Genomic DNA, 15,178 nt, shown 5'->3' with positions numbered 1-15,178 from the left:
AGACTATCAGCAAACTCACATGTAAAAGAATTCCTTTCATAATGCGTTCATTCATATTAAAGAGCAATACATGAAAAATGCTTAAATATTTTGGGGCACTTGTGAATTTCAAAGAATAATGACAATAACCAAAAGAAGCTACATTTATGGCATTGGCTAAATGTTTTATAAATTTTATCTCTTAAAATTCAAACCAAAAAAACCCCTGTATTCACACCTGTAATCCCAGCACTTTGGGAGGTCAAGGCGGGAGGATTGCTTGAGCCCAGGAGTTTGTGACCAGCCTGGGCAACATAGTGAGAACCCCATCTCTACAAAAAATTTCAAAAATGAGTCGGGTGTGGTGGTGCATGCCTGTAGTCCCAGCTGCTTGGGAGGCTGAGTTGGAGGATTGCTTAGGCCTAGGAGTTTCAGGCTACAGTGAGCTGTGATTGCGCCACTGCACTCTAGCCTGGGTGACAGAGAAAGACCCTATCTTAAAAAAAAAAAAAAGAAAAAAGAAAAAAACAAACAAAAAAACCACCCAACCCTATATAGGTATTATTATTACTTCTATAGGACACATAGAGGTTTAGAAAGATTAAATCACTTGACCAAGCTCACAAAATAAGTTCTGAGACTGGGATCTGGGATTCAGTTTTATTATATGCCCTTCCTCTACCACTCCCTAAAACTTCCCATTCCCTCAATCCCCATATATCATCTTAAAATCTGCAATAAATAGCCCCATACATTCGTTGGCACTTAGGAAACTGTTATCAGATGGCTGAGTAACTGTATTAAAACAAATTTAATTCGCTTCTATCTTTGCCTTGCACTTCCTGAGTGACAGGAGTGAACTCTCATATGCTTTTCTGTCAAAAGATGGTGCTGAATGATTTCTAATGTAGTTTACAGTTCCAACATTCAATGCCATTTTGCTAACAAGCGGGCAGTCAACAGGCATATTCAACAGACATACTAGTAGGATCTCAGGCTAAAAATACAAATTCAAAACTCTAAAACAATCACATCCCCCTGGAGTGTAAAGAAACAATCTAAAATTACAGATGCCTGAAGTTGTTTCTAGCCATGATATTTAACTTATTTGAGATTTTAAATAGCCCATTTTTCCCACTGGTCACAAGTAGAAATTCTGGGCAGTATACAAAAAGCAAGTACTCAAGGACTCCAAAAAGTAAACAAAAGCAGGTGGATTGTGAAGAGGGTCAAAACTTGGAGAGGGGCCCCTCCTGGGGACTCGGTTTTCAATGTTTTCCCCTTTTTTCTCCCAGCTCTGCCCTGACGTCAGGCCTCAGGTGCAGAGCTGCACTGCGTGGTAGCACAAGCCCTGAGTCAACAAGAGAAATACCAGCTTTCTGGCCAGAGGAACCAAGAAAAAGGGCCCCTGCATGCAGGACTGTGTACGGGAATCTCCAAATTGAGAGTGCAGGCGGAAATTCTCTACTTCTGAGTCTGAACCCTCAGGAGTACTAGGTTACCCCTGAGCTGCACATGCATGTGACACGCCTTAAGGGCACAGCAAAGACTGAGAACTGAATGAAGATTAGATCTTTTAAAATTAGAAGACTTCGGCCAGGTGTGGTGGCTCATGCCTGTAATTCCAGAACTTTGGGAGGCCAACGCGGGTGGTTCACCTGAGGTCAGGAGTTCGTGACCAGCCTGGCCAACATGGTGAAACCCCATCTCTACTAAAAATACAAAAATTAGCTGGGCGTGGTGTCTGTAATCCCAGCTGCTCAGGAGGCTGAGGCAGGGAGAATCGCTTGAACCCGGGAGGCAAAGGTAGCAGTGAGCCAAGATCGCGCCATTGCACTCCACCTGGGCGACAAGAGCGAAACTCCATCTCAAAAAAAAAAAAAAAAAAAAAAATTAGAAGACTTCATTTTTCTGCATTGGCCAAATAATTGTTCTAATGCCCTTCATTCCAATAAAAGGTTTGTAGCAGTTTACAGAGGTAATTTAAAACAGTTTTTAAAAGAAGAAAACAACATTGGGTCAAAGAGAAAATATGGTTAAGAAAAGTAAGTGAAGCCAAGGAGTGAAACTAATGGACAACATGAATATCTTAAAAAAAAAAAAAAAAAAAAAAAGTGGTGTGCTGTGTTATACTGGCTAGCAAGAGCAGATTGTAAAGTATTCAGGATTTTTGAAGACAGTTGTTAACTATTGGTAACTTGATATTGACCACGATGGAAGTATTTATACTATAGAAATCAGCAGTGCTACAAGTCAGAAGCATTGTTTTTCTTCAGAGAGCCAGTTTAACAGGACACATATTTATCAGCCAACTATAAATGCATAAAAAATAATTGGTTCCAGGCCATAGGATAGTGAAAGCAAAGAAGGAAATAAAATGAGGTACAAGATTCATAAGATTCATTTTTTAAAAGTTGCCAAAAACCAAAAATTATATATAATAATTCAAGCCCCACAGAACATTTACTCAAATAGGACAGGCATCATTCCATAAAGGTAACACCAATAAATTCCAGAGTATCGGTATCTGAGAAACTATCTACATTCTAGGCCAGGAACAGTGGCTCACGCCTGTAATCCCAACACTTTGGGAGGTCGAGGTGGGCAGATCCCTAGAGCCCAGGAGTTTGAGACCAGCCTGGGCAACATGGCAAAACCCCGTCTCTACAAAAAATTTAGCTGGATGGGGTGCACCTGTCATCCCAGCTACTCAGGAGGCTAGATGGGAGGATTGCTTGAACCCAGGAAGCAGAGGTTGCAGTGAGCTGAGATTGTGCCACTGCCCTCCAACCTGGGCAACAGGGTAAGATTCTGTCTTAAAAAAAGAAAGAAACTATATTCTGCAACTATACTGTAATAAAATTAGAACTTGATAACTAAAACATACTTAAAACTGTAAGTGAACAAATATATTTATCAGTAACATGGATTTAAAAGGCAGTCGTGGATGGGAGGATCGCTGGAGTCCAGGAGATGGAGGCTGCAGTGAGGCATGATTGCGTCACTGCGCTCCAGCCTTCAGCAATAGAGTGGGACACTGTGTCAAATAAATAAATAGCAGTTGTAAAGAAAATTAACTCTTTTAGAACCAGGTGGTAAAAATGTTACACATAAAATATACCTATAAAATATGTTATAATTTCAAATACATTTATTAGAACAAGAAAAATTAAAATAAATGACCTAAAAATTCTACTCAAAAATTTGGAAAAAGAGAAGTTGAGCAAACCGAAAGAAATACGAAGAAAAGGAGTTATAAAGATAAGAATAGAAAGCAATGAAACAGAAATAGAGAACAAAAAATGAGGTAGTGAAAATTAACATACTTTTGATTACAAAAGCTGCTTATTTAAAAATATTTGTAAGATATTCAGAGTTACAACAAGGCTGATTACGGATAAAGGGAGAAAAAATGAATGAACAAATACATAATGAAAAATGGGGAACAGCTACAGATATGACACAGATATAAAGCAGAGAGTGTTATGAACAAGTATATGCTAATAAATTTGAAAACCTAGGTGAGATAAGTAAATTCCTAGAAACACTTAATCTATCAAAATTAGCACAAGAAGACATACAAAACTTGACTATACCAATGACTATTAAAGCAATTTTTAAAGTTATCAATGGCCTCTAATAAAAAAATATATTTTTGAAAATGCCCAGATGGTTTCACAGATGAGTTCTATCAAACATTCAAGGAACATGAAACTCCTATATTATGTACTTTTTCCAGAAAATAGAAAAAAATTAAACCTGATTAGCTAATTTTATCAGCCGAGTGTAATCTTGACTCCAAATTGAGTTGTGGAAAACTCAAGAAAAGAAAATAATAGACCCATTTCACCTTGAACACAGATGGGAGAAAAAATAATTATTTATGAACCGAATTCAACAATATTACAAATAATAATACTGGGAGGCTGAGGTGGGAAGATCGCCTGAGGCCAGGAGTTCAAGACCAGTGTGGACAACATACGAGATCCTGTCTCTACAAAAAATTAAAAAATTAGCCAGGTGTGGTGGTGAGCGCCTGTAGTCTCAGCTGCTGGGGAGGCTGAGGCAGGAGGATCATTTGAGCCCAGGAGTTTGAGGCTGCAGTAAGCTATGATTGCACCAAGGCATTTTGGCCTGTGCAACAGAGCAAGACCCTGTCTCTAAAAATATGTATAATAATAACAATAATAATAATGATTATGCTAATAATGATACATCAAGATCAAATAGGGAATCCTTGGAATACTAGGGTGGTTCAATATAATAAAACATTGTTGCTATAATTTACCATATTCATAGACAGAAAAGTCATTTCCTTTGCTCAGTCTATTAATAAAAGACATTTGGTAAAGTATATCCATTTGTGATTTTTGAAAAACAGTCAAGGAAGCAGGAATCAAAACTTTCCTATTTTGGCAAAGTTTATAATCCAAAAAATCTGTAACCACTAGTATACATAATGGAAAAACCTCAGGTACCCAAGACAAGAATGTTCACTATAATTACTAGCTTAATATAGCACTAAAGCCTATGGGCAACATAACAAGACCCCATTTACCAAAAATAAATTTAAAACATTTTAATTGGCTGGCATGGTGGCATGCGCCTGTAGTCCTACCTACTTGGGAGGCCAAGGCAGGAAGATTGCTTGAGCCCAGGAGTTTGAGCTTACTGTGAGCTGTGATCACACCACTGCACTCCAGCCTGGGTGACAAAGGAAGACCCTGTTTCTAAAAAATAAAAAATACAAATACAAATACAAATTAGCACTAGACCAACAATGACTGTGTACCTTGAACTGAGGAATATTATTAATTCCACCACTTGCATCTGAGGTTAACAATATGCCAATGACTTAAATAATATCATATCTCTGAGAGTAATTTCTCCTATATTTCCATGACAAATGTTAGATAGTTTTCCATTTTTTCCATTCAACAAAATAAACAGGAAATATAATTAAAGAGTTCAGTTGAGGATTGGGATTTAGAAAGGAAGGCAGGAATTAAGAATAATCCTTAGTTCTCTTCCTAATTTGCACCTCTCTCATTGATGCATATGTATTATTTTCTTTTTATGTCTTTTAGAATCTAATAGACATGTTTTATATTATATAACAAACTAGCATATGTGGATTATCTTTGGTCTTCCTTACCAAGTTCTTAACTCTGCTGGCTCTGGGGCACTGGACATACCATGTAAGAAGAAAAATGTTTTAACTCCACTGAACTTATTCAGAAGTATCGGAAATTGGTTCAGCAATATTCAATTTTGCCCAGCAATGTTTATGAAAGTTTCATATATAGTATAGTATAAGTATGTGTAATACAGAATTTATGCTCTCAAAAATGAAGAGATAAAGTATGGAGATTCTAAACTCTGTTCACATAGAATAGGGTGGATTTCTCGAAGAAACAGCCTTCTATAGAAAGTGGCTTATGAGTCGGGATTCTCCAGAGAAGCAGAACCAATAGGATGTTGGCAGAGAGAGTTTTATTTTAAGTAATTGGCTCATACTACAGTGGGAGCTGGCACGGTCGAAATCTGCAGGTAGGCTGGAGACCCAGGAAGAGCTGATGTTGCAGCTTGAGTCTGAAGGCGGTCCAGAGGCAGAATTCCCTCTTCCTTGGGGGACCTCAGTCTTTGCCCCTAAGACCTTTAACTGATTGGAAGGGCCACTTACATTATGGAGGGTAATCTGCTTTACCCAAAATCTATTGATTTAAATGTAAATCTCATCTAAAAAATACCTCCACCGCAATATCTAGACTGGTATTCAAATGTCTAGAAACCATAGCCTAGCCAAGTTAACACATAAAATTAACTATCACTTGGCTCAAGGTGAAACTTCCAGATCAATGTGGCAGGAGTGTTGAGGAAGGAAGTGAACTCAGTTCTAACCAAGTAAGACAGCCGAATCATCACTGAAGTGTGGCACTGGCCTTTTGCCAAGGTAACACGTGGCAAGGTTTTAGGTTAGGCAAAAGCTGGGTGAATCGATGGAGGCTTTTGTGCCAACCTTCACAGACTGACTGCATCAGACTGCCCTTGAGAGCATACAAAGGAAAAAAGACAAATTAAAAGCCTTTACTCCAAACTCAAGACATGAATGAAAAACTGTAAATGCCTCTACAGCAGTTTTAAAGGCTACCTTTTCTCCTGCAACCCAGCACAGATACGGCTGAGGGTCAAGCCCAGGGGCTTATGATAAAGGTTATGAAGTTGTAGAAATGTTTGTTGCATCATCCAACAGCAGCTGTTGTGATAAGGCAAGACCACTGGTTGGGATAGACTGGACCCTGAGGTATGAAATAGGGACATATGAGCAGACACAGAGAAGTCTGAGTGAGAACTATGAATCACCACACCCCCCTGAGGGTCCTTGCTGGAAGAAGCAGACTCACTGTATTAGTTACCTATTGTCATGTAATGAATGACACCAGCTTAAAATAACAGACATTTACTATTAGGTGTTACTGGGACAATGGGGGATTTTTTAATATGGGTTGTGTGTTTGATAATACGGTATCAATTTTAAGTATCTTTGGGGTGATGACAGTATTAGGGTTTTGCAGGAGAAATGTCCTTATTCTTAAATTATACAGGACAAAATATTTAGGAGTCAAGTGGCATAATTTCCACAGATTACTCTCAAATTGTTTAACAAAGTGGTTCTTCAACAGTAAATGGATAAACAAAATGTAGTCTATTCATACAACAGAGCACTATGTAAGCAATGAAACTTCATGAACTACTGAAAATGTAACAACGTGGACAAATCTCATAGAAACAATATTAAGTGAAGAAGCCAAACTTGCAGAGATACATACTGTATGTTTCCATTATCTATTGCTGTGCAGCACACCAACTCCAAACTTAATGGCTTAAAACAAAAATAATCATTTTATTATCACTCATGAATCTGTGAATTAACTGGTAAGAACCACTGATGTAGTCCATGAACCAAAACACATGTTCACGGCAGCCACTCCATCTAGCACCTCACACCTGTGATGTTTACTGGCTGCCCATCGGATTTGAACACCTTTAGACTACTGTGAAATTTCCCCTACCTTTTGAGTCCTGCCTCCCTAAAGTAGCAACCAGAAAGCTCACTACCCCTAGCCTTCTTTGAAGCTGGAGCACCTAAGTTCCACCAATTAAATTCATCCACCTAAGACTTCAGTTACAAAGGGGGCCACAGGAGGAACCAGGGTGTGGGAGAGCGGAGCACCTTTTACTGTATTTATTTCTCTGGCAAAGGTGACAGAAGCAGCAACTGTCTTTTGGGGAAGCAGTGGGTTTTTTTCCTTTTTTTTTTTTTAAGTGAACGTTCCTAAAACAGAAGTGGTTTAGGAGGTGCCTTCAGTGGTGGCTGCAGCAACTTCCAGGTCCTAACAACAGAACCAACAGCAGCGTCTAGAAGCCGTGGGGCAGCAGCAGTGGTGCTGCTCATCAGACCTGCTCTCTGCGTGGTCTGAGCCTTTACATACATGTGCCTCTCATCTGTAGTTCCAGCATTTCCTCTCTACAAGTCTAGTTCTGAAAGAAATTTCTTTGGTAGACTTCGTTCAAAGTTTTATCAAACTCAAAGAGGGAACCAGGAAGAATACAAGAGCCTTGATCCAAAGAGTATTTGAAAAACAGCTGTATCTCTCTGTGAGGAAATAATTTCTAGGCTAGAGATTCAAAATGGCTAACGTACTAGAGGGCAATAAAATCATAACCTTGGCGTTATCTTCTTTACCAGAGAAAAAGAGAAAGCCAGCATCCCTTATCAGCTCTCTGCTGATTAACCTCTAATTGCACAGGGTTGGCCGGGTTCTTCTTAGGCAAATCACAATCCCTGAAACACTCAGGTTTTGATCAGGCAGGATTATGAGCAAAGGTTCAAGTGTGATATAAAATAATCAAGCACGTACAATTTTGCCTTATTTATAATTTTGAAACACTTTTCCTACACAATTTCTGACCTTAAGGGGCAGAATTAACCAAATAAAACTTTTCAGAAATGCTCTAATTCAGTTCCACTCATTTTATCGTCGCTATTTGGCCTGTTTTAGGGCCAAGATATAAAGAGCCCCTTGTTGTGTAGTTAGCAAAACAAAAGTCTTATGCTATGAAGGCTCGAGAATTCACCTCTGTCTGGAAGGGCTTAGCCCATAAGATCATAATCATAATTACTTCTATCATGACCTAGCAATAATTGTATTGTCACTCATCAACTCATTTATTCTGAGAACTCTCCCTCAGGAGAACTCAACAGCTAAGGATTTTGCTTGCAGTGCCTGTAACTGTGGATTAAATCCCATTTTCTCTGAGATGCCCGAAGTTCACCAGTGATCTGGACTTGTCACAAGTAACATCCTTTTCCACCTGTCAGGTGGGGACTCAATAAGCTATGAGTTCCTGTCCTAGGAGGACTTTATAGACTCTGTTTCCACATAGGAACTGCAATCCTTGCTCTTTAATGATCTAATACCCAATTAAATGAGATTTTCCATTAAATGTAACATTTCTGGCATAATCGTGATTCCAGATTTATAGGTAGAAGGACTATTGAACCATTGCACAATTAATATGTGGCTATAAAAACACAAAGTGATCCATAAAAGCACCTCGCATAGTTTGCCGAAAAGAACTATATATCCAATTTTCTATAGAATCATCATATATTTTACCAGTGATCCTGTGTATAAAAATGCTTGGTTGTTTATAGATGTATGGGAGCAAACTTTCACTCAATGTTCTTTCACAAAGGATAGTTGAGATTTTTCTAAGCTTAAACTATTGTTAAAGTACTTTCCAGAATTCCAGTCAATAGAGTCATTATCATCCTCAGTTTCTCCTAATTACCTTGTAAACTATATTAATATTTACTATAGTTTATTTTTCCTGAATTCTGAGATTCCTTGGGAACAAGATACCATTCAAAGGACATTTAGTTTCATTTTCCACAAGCATAGGCTGAAATTGAGGAGTGTAGGTAGACAAACCGAGAAAAAATAAAATGCTTTCTCATATGCTTATCAGAAAATAGAACATTTATTCCAAAGGGCAGGCTTATCAGAAAAAAAGAACATTTAAAATAATATCTACAATATTCTAAAATAAATCATCATAATTAAACATTGGTTTACAACTTTACTCAGTCTCATTTCTTGTTCCATTGATCTGGAGTTAGCAGATTATGTTGATGAATGCTTCTGCTTCTGTACTAAAACAGTCCTATTAATGCTAATTTTTAAGTCCCCTGGTGTAATCTGACCAGGGGTGGCAACATCAGCCTAAACTAGTAAATTTGTTCTTGCAATTCTATTCTCTGCAATATCAAGAGTTAAGAATATCTAGTAGAGGCCAGATGCAGTGGCTCATGACTATAATCCCAGTACTTTAGGAGGCCAAAGTGGGCAGATCACTTGAGGTCAGAAGTCTGAGACCAGCCTGGCGAACATGGTGAAATCCCATCTCCATTAAAACTACAAAAATTAGCCAGGTGTGGTGGCACGTACCTGTACTGGGGAGGCTGAGGCAGGAGAATCACTTGAACCCAGGAGGCGGAGGTTGCATTGAGCCGAGATCTTGCCACTGCACTCCAGCCTGGACAACAGAGTGAAACTCCGTCTCAAAAAAAAAAAAAAAAGGGTAGAGTCATTTCCATGGAGCCTCTGAGGTTGTCCTTCCTGTTGTTCCTCTCAAAAGACCCCACTTTTGATGAGTGGCTTATAGCAGAGGCCTTCAGACAAGCATGAGGATAAAGCAGAAAGCATCTGTTCACGGCAAGGCCAGATGGCCCTGTTTAATTTATTACAGTGACCAACAGTATCAGACTAGAAGAGTAGAATCTTCCATTTCACTATTGCACAAGGACTAAGAGTCATTAGTCCAAAGATATGAACACACTTTAGACAGGGCATTGACAACTTTCCATGATCTTCTTTCTAATCTACCCTGTGAAGCGTGCATTAGGACTCCTACGAATTGACAACAGTATTTTAAACCCAGAAGCAAAATCTTCTTCAAAATGAATATCTTAACAGTCACCATGCCAGACTTGGAGTACGAACAAGAGCATCCTTTTACCCTTACTGAAACCTATGTGGTCACTAAAACATATATCAATAGTATTTTTAACCTGGACAAAATTAATCTAGAAAATTGAGCTACTGTTTTTTATTTGTCAGCTTTTACCACATTGTGCGTTTGAGACGCAGGTAGCTCTTTTGATAGCACAGCGTTAATTTAAAATGTATCAATCATGCCAAACACATCTAATTACTTTTAGCTTCCTTCACAGTAGGCGGAGGAAGGTGAAAGATTAAGCCTTTTGCGCCACCTAGTGGCCAAATGGGTAGTGGCTGTCTAGTGAGAAAAAACAAAGATTTGGGGGCGTGAAAAATAGCTTGACAGTGTTAGTATTCTGAATTCAGGGCATGAGGTTTGAAGAAGGCAACAACAAAAAAGAATTTTCAGAGAAACTGGTCACTTAAGTGCATAGGTACCTGAGAGTGAGCAATTGTTATAGCTTTGATATCTCAATAACCAGAGCGACAACAAAACATTTGAAAATAAACATAAAGAAGGTAACAATTATAAGAAACGTTGGGGGTTTCAGAAGCAAATGGTTTTTTGTTGTTGTTTGTTTGTAAAATAATTTAAAAACTTGATGCTATCAGCACAAAGCACTAAAAGTTATCAAGATATTAAGTGAGAGAATTCTGATAAGAAACCACCGCTAGCTGGGCAGATTACGCTAAAGGGAAAGAAAGTCTTTTCTCTTTAAGTGTAGAGTGTATATTCCAAGATCAACTTTAAGTTACAAATCCTCTCCTTTTTTGCTTATTAATTCGAATTCATCACTACGTGTGTATTTTACAGAAATACATTTATAGTTGAATGACAATTTTATTTAAAGCTTTCAACTTTAATTTTAAAATGCAGTTAATCTTATCAATACAATACATGAATGTATATCCACACTGAATTTACCACCTTAATCTGAGTTTTGCAAAAATTAAATATGGACAAAGGTATATACATAGAAAGCCACTTAGTGACCCAATAATCATTCTATGATATACTTAAGAATTTTTTTAGATAATAAAAAGTCACTTCTTAATTAGCTCAATGAAAATTAGTCCAAAGTAACAAAATCATTTCAGGCTGCAAAACAACAGTATCGCTATTGATATTAGGAGTTTTTCAAAGAGGTAAATTTCTAAAATTTTTACATAGAGTGCAAGCTAAGTAACTAAGTCAAATGACTTGCAATATTTTTCTGAAATTCACAAGAGCCAATAGTTTAAAAAAAGCATCTCTTGTAACATTTAATTAAACACATACATTTTCATTTAAGTTTGCTTCCCACAAACCACTGACACACTCATTGACACAGTGAATGAGTCTAGTGACAGGAAACAAATCCTTTTTGTTAGGTCACTTCTAACACTGCCTCCAACAAAATAAAGAGGATCTATTCAAGCTGTCAGCTATTATATCATTTAAAGTAATTTTGGGGAGGAGGCCAGGAAGGAGGATCGCTTGAGGCCAGCAGTTCAAGACCAGCCCTGGGCAACATAATGAGACTCTGTCTCTATGAATAGCAATAATAATAATAATAAAACTCATCAGGCATAGTCAGATGTCTCTGTAGTCCTAGATACTCGAAAGGCTGAGGCAGGAGGATCACTTGAGCCCAGGAGTTCGAGGTTACAGTGAGCTACGATCGCACCACTACACTCCATCTTGGGTGATGGGGCCAGCCAAACACCACAGAAAAAACTGCGACTCCACCCCCACCAGCTAAGGTCAAATGAGGAGCCTAGACTTTCACCCTCACCTGGCTGTCATAAGGAACCCAACACACACATGCACACACATGAGGATGGTGTCAGAGAAAGTGAGTAGGGAGTCAGGATGTTCATGCCCTCTTGGTAAAAATGTACTCCTTTCCCAAGCCCCTGAAATGTCAATGGAAACCTAGACTTCCATTCCCCACCCAACAGTAATGAAGCATCTCTTCCCCTCTTCTCTAGGGTGGTGTCAGACAATGCCTAATGGAGAGTCAGGATTTTCATCACCACTCAGAGTTAATCAAGCAACCACTCCCTGATACCTACCACTCACTCCTCCACTCCACTGTCCCATCTTGGTGTCAATAGAGGTCATGTGAGGGATAGTAAGTGGCACTCCTCTCCCAACCAGCCAGGGAGGTATTAGTGGGCACCTAATAGGGAGCCAGAATTTCTGTCCCCATTCAGTAATAATGGGGACCTATCTGAGGTGTCAGTGAAGGCAGAGTGAGAAACCTGGACTCCTACCCCTACCTGGCATCATGAAGCTCACCTACCTACCTGCTGGAGTGGTGTTAAAAGAAGCCAGCTAAAACAAAGAGTTTAAATAAGACTGATAGCCTTATAACATAATGCCTGAAGTGTCCAAGTTTCAAGTGGAAATTATTTGTCATATCAGGAACCAGAAATATCTCAAACTGAATTTTAAAAAGACGATAAAATAGATGCCAAAACAGAAAGAAAAGCCTGATGAAGATTTTAAAGCCACCATTATTAAAATGCTTTGATGAGCAATTAACACTAAAGAATGAAAAAAAATAGGATGTCCAGTTCGGTGGTTTAAAAAAAAGGAAGAAGAAGAAAAGAGCAGAAAAGAAAAAAATAGGATGTTTCAGCATAAAAATAGGATATATAGGGAAGAAAACGTGGAAATTTTAGAACTGAAAAGTACAATAGCCAAAATAAAAAGCACAGTAAATAAGCTCAGCAGCAGAAGGAGAGAACAGAGGAAAGAATTAGCTACCTTGAAGAGAGAGCAACAGCAATCACTCAATCTGAACAAAAGAAAGAAAATACACTGGAAAAAAATGGACAAAGCCTCAGGGACCCATGGGGCTATAACAAAAGATTTAATGTTCATGTACTCAGAGTCCCAAAATGAGAGGGAAAAGAGAGTGAACCTGAAAAAAATTATCAAATCAATATGGTTGAAAACTTCCCAAATTTGGCAGAAGACATAAACCTAGTGATTTAAGGTGAGTGAACCTCAAACAGGACAAACTCAAAGAAAGCCACACCAAAACCATAGTAATTAACTAAAAATCAAAGACAAAAAAAATCTTGAAAGCAGCAAGAGATAAATGACATCTAACAGGTGAAAAAAATGACAGAGCAAAATTTTCATCAGAAAGTGTGTAAGCCCAAAGGAGGTAGCACCACATTTTTCCAGTGCTGAAAGGAAAAAAAAATGTCAACTTAGAACACTATATCAGCAAAAATATCCAGGGAAATTAAGACATACATAGATGAGGGAAAACTAACAGAATTTGTCACTAACAGGTCTACCCTAAGAAAACAAAAAGTTAAATTGAGGACAGTTGGAACATCAGGAAGGAAGAAAGAACATGGCAAGAAAAAATATGGGTTAAAAATGGACTTTACTTCTTCTCTTGAGTTATCTGAATTACAGGATTGAAGAAAAACTTATAATACTGTATCATATGGTTATAAATGTATATAGAGAAAATATTACAAGCAATTATAAATGAGGGAGGGTAAACAAACATAAAGGGAGAAGAAATTTCTACACATCACTCAGACTGGTAATTAATGACAATAGATAAGTTACATAAATATAATGTAATACCTAGAACAACCACTAAAAGAGCTATACAAAGAGGTACACACACGTACACACACAAAGCTATAGATAAATTAAAATGGAATTTTAAAATTATTCAGGAAGCAATGAAAAAGAAAACAAAGAAATGAAAAACAGAGAGAACAAACAGAAAACAAAAAATAAAATGTCAGACTTAAGCCTGGACATAACAATATTATAGGAAATATAAATGTCCTACATACATCAATTATAAGAGACAGAGCTTGGCAGAATAGATTTTAAAATATGACTCTGTCGGATGAGGTGGCTCACGCTGTAATCGCAACACTTTGAGAGGCCAAGGCGGGTAGATCACAAGGTCAGGAGATGACTATCCTGGCTAACACGGTGAAACTCCATCTTTACTAAAAGTACAAAAATTAGCCAGCTGTGGTGGCACACGCCTGTAGCCCCAGCTACTCGGGAGGCTGAGGCAGGAGAATCTTTTGACCCCGGGAGGTGGAGGTTGCAGTGAGCTGAGATCACACCACTTCACACCACTGCACTCCAGCCTGGGTGACAGAGCGAGACTCCGTCTCAAAAAAAAAAAAAAAACTCAATTATTTGCTCTTTATGATAAACTCACTTCAAATATAATGATATAAGCAGTTTATAAGTTAAAGGATAGAAAAACACATATCAGGCAAAAAATAATCAAGGGAGGCTATATTAATATCAAATAAATTTAGAACAGAGAAAATTACTAGAAATGGATAGGGATGCTATATAATAACTAAAGGGTGAATCTACCAAAAGGACATAGCAATCTTAAATATGTATGCACCAAACAACAGGGCTGCAAATTATGTAAAGCAAAAACTGATAGAACTGAAAATAGGCAAATCAACAATGATAGTTGAAGACTTCCATAGTTTTCTCTCAACAATTGATTAAACAAATAGACAAAAATTGAGAAAAAACATAGAAGAATAAACAACATCAAACAATAAGATCTAATCAACATTTATAGAACACACCACCCAACAACAGAAGATACATTCTTTTCTTTTTCCTTGCTTTTAGTAGATTCCACGAGATTTTTTCTTTTTTCTTCTTTTTCCTTTTATTTTAAGTTCAGGGGTACATGTGCAGGTCTGTTACATAGGTAAACAGTGTCATGGAGGTTTGTTGTACAGATTATTTCATCATTCAGGAATTAAGTCTAGTACCCATTAGTTATTTTTCCTGATCCTCTGCCTCCTCCCAACCTCCACCCTCCAATAGGCCCCAGTATGTGTTTTTCCTCTCTATGCATCCACGTGTCCATCATTTAGCCCCCACTTATGAGAACATGCAGTATTTGGTTTTCTGTTCCTGCATTAGTTTGCTAAGGATAATGGCCTCCAGCTCTATCCATGTCCCTGCAAAAGACATGATCTCATTCTTTTTATGGCTGCATAGTATTCCATGGCAGAATACACATTTTTTTTTTTTTCTTTTGAGACAGAGTTTCACTCTTATTGCCCACACTGGAGTGCAATGGCACAATCTCGGCTCATTGCAACCTCTGCCTCCCAGGTTCAAA

This window comes from Symphalangus syndactylus, chromosome 23 (assembly GCF_028878055.3).
Source record: "Symphalangus syndactylus isolate Jambi chromosome 23, NHGRI_mSymSyn1-v2.1_pri, whole genome shotgun sequence".
Classification (NCBI taxonomy): Eukaryota; Metazoa; Chordata; class Mammalia; order Primates; family Hylobatidae; genus Symphalangus; species Symphalangus syndactylus.
The sequence above is the reverse complement of the archived record's forward strand: the minus strand, read 5'-3'. Positions refer to the sequence as shown.